Source organism: Toxorhynchites rutilus, chromosome 1, assembly GCF_029784135.1.
Source record: "Toxorhynchites rutilus septentrionalis strain SRP chromosome 1, ASM2978413v1, whole genome shotgun sequence".
Taxonomy (NCBI): Eukaryota; Metazoa; Arthropoda; class Insecta; order Diptera; family Culicidae; genus Toxorhynchites; species Toxorhynchites rutilus.
Window position 1 is genome coordinate 180,348,660 of NC_073744.1, and position 14,318 is coordinate 180,362,977.

The following is a 14,318-nucleotide window of genomic DNA, read 5'->3' on the forward strand; positions in this document are numbered from 1 at the left end:
GCTTCTGCGCGTCGATTTGCGAGGGTTTGATTGGCACAACCACGACGAGCTAAACGACGGATAGCGGGTGTGATACGATGCGATGCAATGCACTTCGCTCCTCTGCCTCCTCTGCCGCATCCAATTGTTGATTGAAGAGGAGCGCACCAGCAATGCACACTAGACTTAATTCGATGCTCTCCGCTGCTTCCTCTTCTTTGCTCCCTTTGCCGCACCGCATCCATCGTTGGTTGCCGATGGCTTCCTCTCCTTTGCCGCACCGTATGGTTTTGGATGATTTGTAGAGCACTGCACACTAGAAGCCCAGATGTTTGCCGATCTGAGCGTTGAACGAGAATGAGAAATCCAAAAATGCTACCGACTTTTATATCAGTTGGTATGTGAGAAATAGGCGCCCCCCACTCGCTCGACATGCAAATATTTGACTTATCGGGGAACGAAAGAAGCGAAGCAGGCGAAAAAGAAATGACGTCAATTTCGACCAATCAGTACCGTTTGGATAGGGGTTGAGATTTTTCAATTGTTCGATAGTTAATTACATGATATATATTATTTTATTCAAGGTGAAAAATTGTTATAGAGTGCCGCAATGTTTTGATGTAAAAATCTCATCAATCCGTCATGAAATGACTGAGCAATAAGCGTTTGAAATTGGACATTCTTTACGATGCGATCGATATTCGTTTTTCAATTTGTACCCCAATATGTTCCCGAAAGACGTAATCCTACGTCAAAAAAAAATAAGAATGCATATTGTGTAGTAGCCAAAATAATTCATAACTTCATAAACCATCTCAAATTGCACCTTATGTATCTCCATTTATCAGTCACTATTATGTCTCTTTCTACTACAGCGAAACTGATGACCCTCAAACGATTATGACCCCCACCGTCGCTCCACCCTCGCGGTTCCGACAACGAACAGTATTTGATGCGCATTTTTTTTTGTCTGTGTTTCAACTTCAACTTGAACTTGAGAGACGACGATCCGCTTGAGCTTGAACCAGTGCAGCCCAACTTTGTGGCTCTAATCACGGTGCAGCAGATAACTTATAATTAAGTTATCTGCTGGATATCATCTTGAGACTGCGATTCGTAAGCGTTTTGGGAAGCGTCTTCCTTCCGTCCCACATACAGAGTGGGCTAACGAACGATCCGATGGCAGTTGATGGTCGTCCACCACCATCGGACCGACCTCGAGTTCCTATTATGGTATCCCTGCGCAGCACACACGGCGCTTGATTGTGTTCTGTTTTGTTTGTGTGCAGCAGTTACGGCGGCCAGGGCCAAATTGCAGACAGACGGACGGGCGATTCTGATTGCTCCATCCCAATCGGGAGTGTTATTGAACATTTCAGCCATCTTCGAAGGGCCGTAAAAGAATCTTATGGCGACGGAAATGAATGAGTTCGCTCAATTGTGGTTCGAACATATTGTGTTCGATTGTGAAATATTGAGCAATATCTTTCGACCCCTGATCGGGGCTTAAATCTATTGGGCATTTGAATTATTCTCTACACGTCATCGGAGCTGTAATTATGTAACAACAAAATGAAACCAATCATGCCCATTTTCGCTCTATCTATTGCAGATCTAGCTTCGCTGCCGGACCAGCTTGATCTGGTCGTGTATGGCAAAACCAGCCCTCATTGTGCCGCAAGTGATGATCTGCATCACGGAGAGTTCGACGCTTTGCTATCGTGTGCACCGCCCGCGCTTACAGGAAAATACCTTTAGCCGCATCGAGCTGCGCGACGACGCGAGCGAGAAGCGGTCCCACGGGGCAGGTCCCATTGGAGCAATGTGTGTTACTCGAGCATACCGCGCGCAGATAGTCGTCCTACAGCAGCGGTACAGCGTAAGTACCTGCCATCATCCTTCACTTCCTCCTCCACCTTCGCGCCTTTGCTGCTCTCTCTCGCGTATTGACCATATATACCTACCAGTCATCAATGAATGACGGCAGCGCAGCCAGCGGCGGCAGCTATCATCGGCGACCAGTTTAGACGCGACTTTTGAACGATTAACATGTGTGATTAAATTATTGCCCCGCCGAAGGGGTTACAGTCGTTGGAGAGATTACCTAGCGATATCGGTACGTGAGTTACTAGCGTTTTGGGCGCTCCCCACCTGTGTCTTGAATCTGAATCTCTCTTCGAGGAAGGAAAAGCTTATCCGCATGACCGGGAATAATCTCAAGGAATTTATCGTGAGCCAAGTGACGTGTGCAAATAGATTGAATCAACCGATCGATCGAGAATTATCACCCGCTTGGAAGTGGGCCAGCCATAAACGGTGCCATGATCGTCACCATGCGCCCCCGAAAAACACATTTTGGCGCGTGTGCTCTCCATCTTCTAGGTCGTTTGATTCATTTTGTATTCCGGATTGATATCCTGTGACTCTTACTACCTCGGTCGCATCTTGAGTGCACACGAGAGACGCCAATGATGTCATCAAACAATTTGGAAGAGTGGACGCCAAATTCACGTTTTGTTGACACTGTGCCAAACACTTGTGATAATGGTTTCCAAGTTTGCTTTGAGTCACGTCTCTCGTTATATTTTTTTGTGTTGTCGAGTTGAGGGTGAGACTCGCCTTCGAAGGTCAAGTTGGACAAAATTTGAGATTTCGCTTTTCATTTTTTACTGTTCAAGTGCGGGCTGATATGAATGGTGTTTATGGTTTCGGTTTCGGGTATGAGGTCAGTCAGGTGCAGTGAGAGCGGGGAATGTTATGATGTTCGCTACCAGAATGTGGCTACTAGTTATATGTTTGTGTGTTTTTATAGATCTCCTTGGGTGTTTTCTAATGTTGCTCATGCTTTTTAAAAACGGAAAGTTTGATAATAATGTTGTGAATTTACCAAAGGTTTTATATGTGTTTGTTTTTTTTTCAATTCATTTATTTTTACAGGTTCAGTTACTTAAAAGCTAGGTAGTGCGGACTGAATCAAAACGGCTGTCAAAAAAGAGCCAACTGAAATGTCAAAAGACATCCAACGATCAGGAGTGTTATTTTTCTTACGATAATCAACACTATGAAAAGGGCATTGTTATCATAGGCAAAAATAATTAAAATTATAAAATGAACGAACTACATTTTCCGTCAATTGTTTAATTGACCATTGCATCTCTGAAAGAGCATCTCAGCCTTTCACTGAGCAGCGCATTTTTAATGTCCCCTCTCTTTGACATAACGTTTTTCCCACGGTGTACATAAATATAAGGTGATATATTCCGGAAAATGACACTTCTGCGATGATGTCATCTCTATTGCTTTTGTAAACAAACGAGATTTACCTAACAATCTTTTTTATTTTTCTTCCCTTTTTTTTGTAACATTTACAATATTTCGGTTAAGATTTCTGATACGAATATACAAGCGTGTTCTGAAAAACAGTTTTTTAGCATTGTATGGTAGATCTACATCCTTAGACATATTCAGACAAGCTTCAATGGCTTTTTTCTCTATGTCAAACGTTTCGCCATGAACTTGTTTGAATACGTTATCTAATAACATTATTCTGGCGGTGAAACCACGGACCGGTTTTGTCAATCCTCCTTCGGAAACTTGATCTACCCAAGCGAAAACGGATTCATCCGGTGATGATATCTGCAGTTTGAGCTTTTTGACAATATATCCCGAAATATACTCAATCGCATCCTCTTCTAACTCGGAAAAGCATGATGATGAAAAGTCTTCTTGTTCCAAATCAACATCGATTGAATTGTCGCAATCCAGTATTCTTTCCGATCCAGTTTTTTCCACTTCATCGCTCGCAATATTTCGCAACAAAGAACCAGTGAATTGCTCTTCATCGTACTCTTCATATGATTTCTCAACGTTACTGCTGTTAACTTGCTGAGTTGCATCAGAGCGACCTAAATAAGAAAATCTCTTAAAAATTTTGTTTCTGTTCAATAGTCAATTCTGAAAATCCCTAACAATCTAAGACTGTTTTTATTTTTATGTTAAGTGAAATTTTACATAAATTCATTCGAAAATTAAAGAAGTTTACCTAATATACTGTTTCTCAATCTGTATGTGAATTCCAATGCAGTTGGGTGGTCATGTAAGCCACCTCTCAATCGAATCGTTCCAAAGAAGCGTTCAAGATCATCTTGTTGTAATCGTCTCGTTAATATATATGAATTTCCATATGTGGTTTGAAGCCATTCTGACAAACCAACCAGTGCTGCATTGTTCACTAGAATACCTTTTTGACATGGTAAAAGGGTGCGCTTATTTGGAACTCGTAAATCAGAAATTAGTTGATTGGTCTTACGTATGATTACTTGATGGACCTGGTTTGTATAGTCGAATGCACTTAGTCTTTCTCTCATACCCTTCGTTGCCGATGATGAATTAAATAAATCAAACCAGTCATTCATTATTTTTATAAAATCACTGGTTATCAGAGCATCTTGTGATGTTACCGCGCCTAGGCCCATAGCTCTCTTGATTCCTTGTGAAACAGTATTCGATAAAAGCTGTACCGCGTATTTAACCTTTTGACGCGCAGCATCTTTGACATCTAAATGGGTCGATTTGATTTTATGGCAAATTTTCAGTTCATTTGGCTGGAGTTTCAACAACTCGACCACCGGCTTGGAGGATATCCAGTGTCTTATTTCATCTCTATCTAAAAAGTAACCAGTATCCAGGAAATGATTTCGAATAAGTTTCATGATATGTGGAGGATCTGCGAAAGCGAAAATTCTCAAATCGTCCACGGTGAAATATGGTTTCTCGCAACTGATGTGAAGCTCTCGCCAAAGTGCCATGTTGGTGGGGCCCATATCACAAACAATCGCAACAACGTGAAATTTTATTTTTTTGAGTGCTACGATTATGTTCGATGTTATAGTTGATGTCATAACAGTATCAAAATTGTAGTAGATGACTTGTTTCCAATTTTTGTATAATCCACGGATCATTCCAACTTGGACGAACTTTGACGGTTTCAAAATTTTGTCGCAACTCATGTGGTACTCATATGCTGATTTGACCTTCATTTCATCGAATGATAAAATGCAAACTCGTTCTTTTTCGCAATATTCACTAATTTCCAATAGTCTCAGCACTGGCTTTAAAACACCTGGAATAAGCTTTAATTTTCCTGCCCAACTATGGAGGGTCGAAACTGCAGGCAGAGGAAACCCTCGTGACAAGAGTAATCGGTATACTTTAGCTCCAGCAGCATGTAAAGAAATTGCACGGTCCATTTTACCCGTCGCTGATGAGGGTCTCTCAATTTTCGCAGCTGCCCATTCGAAAATATCTTCGAAACATTACAAATTAATGTTTGCGACTTCTGAAGCTGGGAAACGTACACCTTATTTTTCCGTTTTTCTGTATCTAACTTGTTCTTCAATTCCAAATTTTGCCTTCGCAGATAACTCTCCAGTCTTTTGCTAAAAGAAATGTTTCAAATGCAAAACAAATGTCAATAAAATAAACTGATCAGTTAATTACCCCGTTTGAACAGCCTTTGTCTTGGTACAAATAGTGGACTGAACGCAAACGTCATGGAAAATAGTCGGATTTGATGATTGTACTGCAACATCCTTCCCTAGGTAGTGCGGACTGAATCAAAACGGCTGTCAAAAAAGATCCAATTGAAATGTCAAAAGAGATCCAACGATCAGGAGTGTTATTTTTCTTATGATAATCAACACTATAAAAGAGGTATTGTTGTCAGGGGCAAAAATAATTCAAACAATAAAATGAACGAACTACATTTTTCCGTAAATTGTTTAATTAACCATTGCATCTCTGAAAGAGCATCTCAGCCTTTCACTGAGCTACGCCTTTTTAATGTCCCCTCTCTTTGACATAACGTTTTTCCGAACGAAATAAAAACAAACGAAGTCAGAGTCACGTAAATGTTTACTCCTGCGATTTGAAAATATTCCATAAAAAGTGGAAGGAAGAGATGCCAGATGATTTTTAAAAAAAGTCTGTAAAAACATGTGAATGTCTGTTAAAAATGTGGAAAAGTCTGTAAAAGTGTGCAGATCTATAGAAATGTCTTTTAACGTTAATTTTCACATATTCATTAATACTTTGTACATCGTGATGCACGTAAGATTGTATTTTGTATATATATACAGCCATTCCATGCCAAACCAATATAGTGGTTCTCAGATCTTCGTCAAAAGTGGTAATGTTGTACTTTATCGCAAAACATTAGACTCGTATTTTTTTATTTTTTCATTGGGGTGCCCATTTCCATTTTAGGGTGATCCAAAAAATCATTTTTTTCCACTTTTTCCCAAAATGACTTTTTTCAAAAATTTATAACTTTCGATCCACTTAACCGATTTAGATGATCGACATATCAAATTGAAGCCAATGAGCTTTAATTGAGAAATATTGAACTTGCAGATAACATGGATCCTATTTTCGTAATTATTGATTGTACTCGTTTTTTAATGTTTTCATGGCTTTGGACTAGGGGGCGCTATATTTTTTTATATTTTTTCTTGAAACGTGAGAATTTTTTACATAAAATATCTCAATATCAGAGATGCTATTTTTTTCGTTTTTGAAATATGATTTTTCAAAACTAATCGATGGTTTGAAAAACAAATTTTACCCATTTTTCCCACTACAAAAACATAACTCTTGAACTATTGGACCGACATGATCAAATTGAAGCGTACGAGCTATTTTTCTTTGGAAAAATGTTACTTTTGCGAAAAAATTTAATTCTTGTTTTTGTAATTATTGATTGAGTTATTTTTTCATAGTTTTCTCGTTTAAAGATAGGAGCGCTATACTTTTTTATATTTTTTATGGAAAGCTGAGGATTATTTACCTAACATATCTCGATATCGGAGATGTTATAATTATCGTTTTTAAGTTATAAATTTGTAAATTTAACATGTTTTAAGTCTTCGATCAATATTCATATGTGACTAAACTAGAACTATGCTACTAATATCCGTCCCGCAAGTGTGATATTTTTTCAAATTTTGCTTATTGGCTTCCATTTAATACATCGATCATCAAAACCGGTTCAGTAGTTCAAATGTTATGATTTTTTGCAGAAAGTTATTTTTGGACAAAGGGGAAAAAATGATTTTTCGAACCACCGGATTACTTTGAAACATCATATCTAAAAAAACAAAAAAATAGCATCTCTGATATCGAGATATGTTATGTAAAAAATCCTCAGTTTTCAAGGAAAAATATAAAAATATAGCGCCCTCTAGTCCAAAGTCACAAAAAAAAAAATAAAAAACGACTACGATCAATAATTACTAAAATATAATTATTTTTTTCGCAAGTTAAATATTTTTTAATAAAAGGCTAAGTCATTAGTTTCAATTTTATATGTCGATCATCTAAATCGATTCAGTGATTCAAAAGTTTTTAATTTTCATTTGTCATTTTTGGGAAAAAGTGGAAAAAATTGATTTTTCGGACCACTTAATAACTTATGTGTTGTAAGTGTGTTTAAATGTTTCAACGATCTACACATACATACATACACATACATACGCGTTGTTAATTTTTATAAAAATCGGTATTTCTTCGTTGATATATTGGACATCCACCAAGGTTTGCGGTCTTGTCGTTGATGAAACTTATAAGAAAATACAGTGTATATTTTCCATCCGCCATGCAAGGGTATACAAGTTTTAGATCCCCACTTAGCCATGAACTATGTCTGTGGTAACAATATCGAACAGTAACCCATATTTCGTCATAAGCAGGCCCGAAAGCGAATGTAAATTGTTGAGAATAGAATGAAAATTTCTATTCGATTTTGTTTTAATACTAAGAAGACATAGTCCTGACCCTAGCCTTACTATTTTTCAATAAATCTCCTTGCATTTCAGCAAAACAATCTTATCTAGAACAAAAAATTATTATCAGAGACAATTTTCGTTCAAGATTTTTCGTTACCTGCAGAGAATGCAATTTTTCATTAATTGTGAATAACCGTATCCTCTCTTTCGTCTGCAATGATGTCAGGGCAAAAGTACGGGTTCCAAACTTCATACACACCAGATGGGCCAACCAGAAAGACTGCCGGGCCGCAGGTTGAGAATAGCTGGTCTAACGTCATGTGTATTGATATAAACTAAATATAATAACTTTTCTGTATTAAAACTGTGGAAAATGTCATATGGTGAGTCGAATATTTTTGATGTGATGAATAGAGCCCTTTTATTTTTCAAAAACCTGTGAAATATTGTTATATCCAAAAAGTCTACAACAAAAACAAAAAGTGTTTTACAGACATGTCTGTAAATTTACAAACATATTTGTAAATCTGGCATCTCTGGTGGTCTAAGAATTTATTGCAAGAAATCGCTTGAAAACATGCATGAATTTGCTTGAAAATGAAGTGGATTGAGTCCGCACCACTTAGATCCTTCCGAGCGCTCGATGATTGGACAGCAATATCTTCCCGATTGAACGCCGTGGTACCATTCACAGGACACACTTCTGCGGCACGTATGTTTCCCTTCGAAATTTCATGACTGGAATAAAAATTCTATTGAATGAATGCATTCTAATGTATATACGATTCCACTTACAAAGGTAACGCAGGTGGTAAGTTGACGCTGGGGATTGCACCTGGTTTCAATTTTCGCTTTGAAATTTCCGTGTTTAGAAGAATATCCTGCAGCTTGTAATCCCGCTCCAGGAAATGTTCCGAACATATTTTCATATGCTGCTTTGCACCTGGATCTCTGCCACAAGCTTCCAACCATGCCAATTTCAATTTTTCTTCACGCGGAAACCAAAAGTATTTTAACTTTGCAAAGGACAGTTTATCGCCTTCGTAATTCCGACAATTAATAACAGCGCACTTCACCATTTCAACAGTTAAACTCGCACTGCAAAATTCCTCTTGCTATGTGTCACACAGTTCATGGATAATTGTGACGTCACATGTTTACATCCAAATCGGTTGTTTACTAGCGGGAATAGACTGCCTTCTTTTGTATGCCGTGGTTTTTCCGAACGAAATAAAAACAAAAGAAGTCAGAAGTCACGTAAATGTTTACTCCTGCGATTTGAAAATATTCGATGAACAGTGGAACGAAGAGATGCCAGATGATTTTTTAAAAAAAGTCTGTAAAAGCATGTGAATGTCTGTTAAAAATATGGAAAAGACTGAAAAAGTGTGCAGATGTATAGAAATATCTTTTAACGTAAATTTTCACATATTCATTAAAACTTTGTACATCGCGATGCACGTAAGATTGTATTTTGTATATGAGGGGATCAGAAGGAAAGGGGTGTAAGTGACTTGATCGATTTCTCTTCATCAACTTTTTCTTTAGTTAATAACTCAAGTGCAAAAACGATCCAATTTGAGTTTGCTGTAAAATCCGATAGATGAGGTTCTGACCTATCTTCCACAATGTCAAATACAGCTGGGAATGTATTTGCAGCTAAGTTATGACCAAAAGAGATAGTCGATGAAGAGAAATCGATGATGTCACTTACACCCCTTTCATTTTGAGCCCTTAATATATATAAAGCCATTTCATGCAAAACCGATATAGTGGTTTTCAAATTTTCGTCAAAAGTTGTCATTTTGTTCTTTATCGCAAAACATTATACCCGTATTTTTTTATTTTTTCATTAGGGTGCCCATTTCCATTTTAGAGTGGCCCAAAAAATCAATTTTTTCTACTTTTTCCCAAAAATTAAAGGGTGTGTCACATCAAATTGCATCACGGAAAAAACGCTGTAGAAATTCGCCCAGTAGACCGATCCTTTTGAAAATTTTAGACAGTAAAATAAAAACTATTAAACAACTTTTGGCATTTTCTTTTTATTCATACTTCGAGCCCAAGCCCGTATGCTCGCACCTTCCTTTTTACACCGTCCATAAGGTTCTGTACAACGTCAGGTTGTAGTTTTTTTTGAACAGAAATCCATTTTCTCTTGAAGTCCGCCTCCGATTTGACAACTTTTGAGTTCTTCCGGAGGGCCTGCTTCATAATCGCCCAATATTTCTCTATTGGGCGAAGCTCCGGCGCGTTGGGCGGGTTCATTTCCTATGGCACGAAGGTGACCCCGTTGGCTTCGTACCACTCCAACACGTCCTTTGAATAGTGGCACGAAGCGAGATCCGGCCAGAAGATGGTCGGGTCCTCGTGCTGCTTCAATAGTGGTAGTAAGCGCTTCTGTAGGCACTCCTTAAGGTAAACCTGCCCGTTTATTCCGGTCGATGGTTAGGTTCTCGAAGTATCGTTTTAGTACTCTGCTGGCCGTGGATTGGACGATTCCCAGCATCTTACCGATGTCCCGATGTGACAACTTCGGATTCTCCAAATGAGTGCACATGATTAATTCACGACGCTCTTTTTCGTTCGACGACATTTTTCCAAATTTACGAAAAATTGACAGTGAAGCATGGCCAACGTGATCTATACACTCTTATCTGATTATAAGCGAAAGCTGAAGATATAATTCCTAAAAATTAAATTTCTACAGCGTTTTTTCCGTGATGCAATTTGATGTGATACACCCTTTACGTTTTTAAAAAATTCGTAACTTTCGAGCTACTTAACCAATTTAGATGATCGGCATATCGAATTGAAGCCAATGAGCTTCAAGTGAAAAATATTTAACTTGCAGAGAATATGGATCCTATTTTCGTAATTATTGATTGTAGTCGTTTTTTAATGTTTGCATGGCTTTGGACTAGGGCGCGCTGTATTTTTTTTATATTTTTTCTTGAAAGCTGAGAATTTTTTGCATAAAATATCTCGATATCAGATATGCTATTCTTTTTCGTTTTTTAGACATGATTTTTCAAAATTATCGATGGTTCTTTTCTTTTGAACTTTTGGACCGATTCATATCATCGACATATCAAATTGAAGCTTTTTTTTTTTTGAAAAAATATTACTTTTTGCGAAAAATTTAATTTTTGCTTTTGTTATTATTGATTGAGTTAGTTTTTCATAGTTTTCTCTATAGTTTTCGCTATATTTTTTTTTAGAAAGCTGAGGATTATTTACATAACATATCTCGATATCAGAGATGCTATAATTATCGTTTTTAAGTTATAATTTTGTAAACTTAACACGTTTTAAGTCTTCGATCAATATTCCTCTGCGACTAAACCTATCCGACTAGAATCCAATCTTCCCGCAAGTGTGATATTTTTTCAAAGTTTACTTATTGGCTTCTATTTAATATATCGATCATCCAAATCGGTTCAGCAGTTCAAATGTTATGATTTTTTGCAGAAAGTCATTTTTTGGACAAAGGGGGAAAAATGATTTTTCGAACCACCGGTTAACTTTGAAAAATCATATCTAAAAAACGACAAAATAGCATCTCTGATATCGAGATATGTTATGTAAAAAATCCTCAGCTTTCAAGAAAAATTATAAAAAAGTATAGCGTCCTCTAGTCCAAAGTAATATAAAAAATAAAAAACCACTACAATCGATAATTGCTAAAAAAATATTTTTTCGCGAGTTAAATATTTTTTAATGAAAGACTAGGTCATTAGTTTGTGCTCCCTTGGTCGAGTGGTTAGCGTCATAACCAACAAGCCGGGTGTTCGGGTTCGATTCCCGTTCTGGTCGGGGGAATTTTTCGTCAAAAAAATTTCCTCCGACTTGCACTGTGATCACGCGTATTCTAGAGCTTGCCACTCAGAATGCATTCAAGGCGTGTTATTTGGCATAGAAATCTCAGCTAAGTACTAACAAAAATGACGCAAGTAATACTACGTTGAGACGACGAAGTTCCTCTTGGAACGTTAGTGCCATTGAAGAAGAAGAAGGTCATTAGTTTCAATTTGATAAGTCGATCATCTAAATCGGTTCAGTGATTCAAAAGTTATGAATTTTCGTTTGTCATTTTTGGGAAAAAGTGGAAAAAAATTATTTTTCGGACCACCCTAAAACGGAAATGGGCACCCTAATGAAAAAATAAAAATACGGGTCTAATGTTTTTCGATAAAGAACAAAATTACCACTTTTGACGAAAATCTGAGAACCACTATATCGGTTTTGCATGGAATGGCTGTATATATACCCGGCAAACGTTGTTCTGTCATAAAAATTATTTCTAGTGAATTTGTTAGTTGTAAAATAAAAAATAACTTATGTGCTGTAAGTGTGTTTAAATGTTTTAACGATCTACACATACATACGTGAAATGTTTGTGACTCTTGTGTTCATATTTGTGTTTTACATACCGGGGAATAGAGCGCCAAGTCGATGACCACCGACAAAAATATAAAAAAAAACGCAAACCATTCCTTGTATTCTATTCCCGATATTTCATTTACGAATCTGACATGTTTGTTCTCTTGAACGTTAAATGTAAAGTAATAGAAGGAATATCTTTTTGTCGTTAAGTAGACGAATTAAATGAAGAGAATCAATGTAAATTTCGTTGTTGCAAATGTGTTGTTCTTCATCGAGCCACAGAACTTAACATTAATATGAGATTGAATGTTCTGCTCAGCTGAGGTGAATATGGCACGGCCGAACGATTTTCCACGTCAATGTCTGCGTTGTTGATTTTTATAAAAATCAATTTTTAATCGTTGATATATTGGATATCCACCAAGGCTTGCGGTCTTGTCGTTGGTGAAATTTATAAGAAAATGCAGTATATGTTTTCCATCCACCATGCAAGGCTATACAAGTTTTAGATCACCACACAACCATGAACCATGTATGTGGTAACAATATCGAACAGTAACCCATATTTCGTCATAAGCAGACCCGAAAGCAAATTTAAGTTGTTGAAATTAGAATGAAAATTTTTATTCGATGTTGTTTAAATACTTAGAACACATAGTCCTGACCCTGACTTAACTATTTTTCTATAAATCTCCTTGCATTTCAGCAAAAAAAAAAATCTTATCCAGAACAGAGAATTACTATCAGGGACAATTTTCGTTCAAGATTGTTCTCTACCTGCAGAGAATGCAATTTTTCATTAATTGTGAATAATCATCTCTTTCGTCTGCAATGATGTCAGGGCAAAAGTACTTATGTGTATGAGTTCCAAACTTACACACCAGATGGGCCAAGCAGAAAGTCTGCCGGACCGCAGGTTGAGTATCACTGGTCTAACGTCATGTGTATTGATATAAACTAAATATAATAACATTTCTGTATTGAAACTATGGAAAAATGACATATGGTGAGTCAAATATCTTTGATGTGATGAATAGAGCCTCTCATTTTTCAAGAACCTGTGAACTATTGTTATATCCAAAAAATATGCAACAAAAATAAAAAGTATTTTTCAGATATGTCTGAAAATTTACAAACAGATTTGTAAATCTGGCATCTCTTGTAGTCTGAGAATTTATTGCAAGAAATCGCTTGAAAACATGCATAAATTTGCTTGAAAATGAAGTGGATTAAGTCCGCACCACTTTGGTTAATGTAAATTCGAAAAAAAAATCTCCGAGATAATAACTTCGCTGATATACCTCAATGATATTCAGCAGAATGTGACTGATTTGAGCAGTTACACAGCCAATAACCGCGTTTTTGAAGAGTTTCAAACGGCACTATTTTTACTGCCACTTCATTATTACCACTGTTGCCAAAACTTGCAATAGGCCAAACAATGGATTGAAAACAACTAAAAAAACATTTGTTTTAATTTGCTTTCTCAGTAGAAGATTATATGAATAATCTTCTACTGAGAAAGCAAATTAAAACAAATGTTTTACATATTATTATTTTTCATTATTTATTATTCATGAATTGTCTGAGCTTCCTCCGGATTTTTTCCTGATAAACAGTCAATATATAAATGAATTAAATTGGAAATTTACAGCTTTGGCTAAACTGACAGACGTCCCGCGTTACGCGGGACAGTCCCGCATTTCAACAAAATGTCCCGCGTAAGAGTATGTCCCGCGAAACGTCCCGCATTTGGCAAAAGAAAAAAACTCACAAAAAACTCTTATTTGGCAGGCTGTTTAAGAAAGCTTTCAATGCATCCAAAGATCAATACGTTGAGCTGGTTTCATTGCACCGACAGTGGATTTTTTGTTTAGGGATTTTGTTGAAAAAGTCCCCTATTGATCCGCAGGGAACGACGTGAGTCAGACGAAAAGTTCATTTTTGGTCCCCTAGCTCGGTCAGGACCTAACGTGTTTAAATAAGAACTAGTGTATACGGGACAGGAAGAGGCAAGGTTGTTTGATGAAGTATCGTAAATGAAGCGCTTGGCGGCCTTACGGAAGTTGGCCGGAACCTCAACCATGGCCGATGAAAAGATGTATGTTGGCGTGTTCTATAACCTTTTCTTGGCTTTGGTGGTCGGCTGTCTCTCCATTTTGGCCATTCGCC

At 37.2% G+C, this 14,318-nt stretch overlaps 1 protein-coding gene across 1 annotated transcript in view; it reads left to right on the forward strand.

Annotated features, from left to right (window-relative positions):
* Positions 1–2,006: 2,006 nt before the first annotated feature.
* The window catches only part of LOC129762508 (uncharacterized), a 232,342-nt gene continuing 220,030 nt past the window's right edge, over positions 2,007–14,318 (forward strand). The window contains exon 1 of the mRNA XM_055760846.1: positions 2,007–2,095. The gene's annotated coding sequence lies outside the window, so the exon portion shown is untranslated. The remainder of the gene's footprint in view (positions 2,096–14,318) is intronic.